Source organism: Bison bison, unplaced genomic scaffold, assembly GCF_000754665.1.
Source record: "Bison bison bison isolate TAMUID 2011002044 unplaced genomic scaffold, Bison_UMD1.0 scf7180017864452, whole genome shotgun sequence".
NCBI lineage: Eukaryota > Metazoa > Chordata > Mammalia > Artiodactyla > Bovidae > Bison > Bison bison.
In genome coordinates, this window is record NW_011495014.1 from 4,294,532 (window position 1) to 4,295,451 (window position 920).

Consider the following 920-nt stretch of genomic DNA (forward strand, 5'->3'; position numbering starts at 1 on the left):
TGCTTTTGAACTGTGGTGTTGGAGAAGACTCTTGAGAGTCCCTTGGACTGCAAGGAGATCCAACCAGTCCATTCTGAAGGAGATCAGCCCTGGGATTTCTTTGGAGGGAATGATGCTGAAGCTGAAACTCCAGTACTTTGGCCACCTCATGCGAAGAATTGACTCATTGGAAAAGACTCTGGATGGCTGGGAGGGATTGGGGGCAAGAGGAGAAGGGGACGACAGAGGATGAGATGGCTGGATGGCATCACTGACTTGATGGACGTTGAGTCTGAGTGAACTCCGGGAATTGGTGATGGACAGGGAGGCCTGGCGTGCTGTGATTCATGGGGTCGCAGAGTCAGACACAACTGAGCAACTGATCTTCCAGAAAAACATCTATTTCTGCTTTATTGACTATGCCAAAGCCTTTGACTTTGTGGATGACAATAAACTGTGGAAAATTCTGAAAGAGATGGGAATACCAGACCACCTGACCTGCCTCTTGAGAAATTTGTATGCAAGTCAGGAAGCAACAGTTAGAACTGGACATGGAACAACAGACTGGTTCCAAATAGGAAAAGGAGTTCGTCAAGGCTGTATATTGTCACCCTGCTTTTTTAACTTCTATGCAGAGTACATCATGAGAAATGCTGGACTGCAAGAAGCACAAGCTGGAATCAAGATTGCTGATTGAAATATCAATCACCTCAGATATGCAGATGACACCACCCTTATGGCAGAAAGTGAAGAGGAACTAAAAAGCTTCTTGATGAAAGTGAAAGTGGAGAGTGAAAAAGTTGGCTTAAAGCTCAACATTCAGAAAACGAAGATCATGGCATCTGGTCCCATCACTTCATGGGAAATAGATGGGGAAACAGTGGAAACAGTGTCAGACTTTATTTTTCTGGGCTCCAAAATCACTACAGATGGTGAGTGCA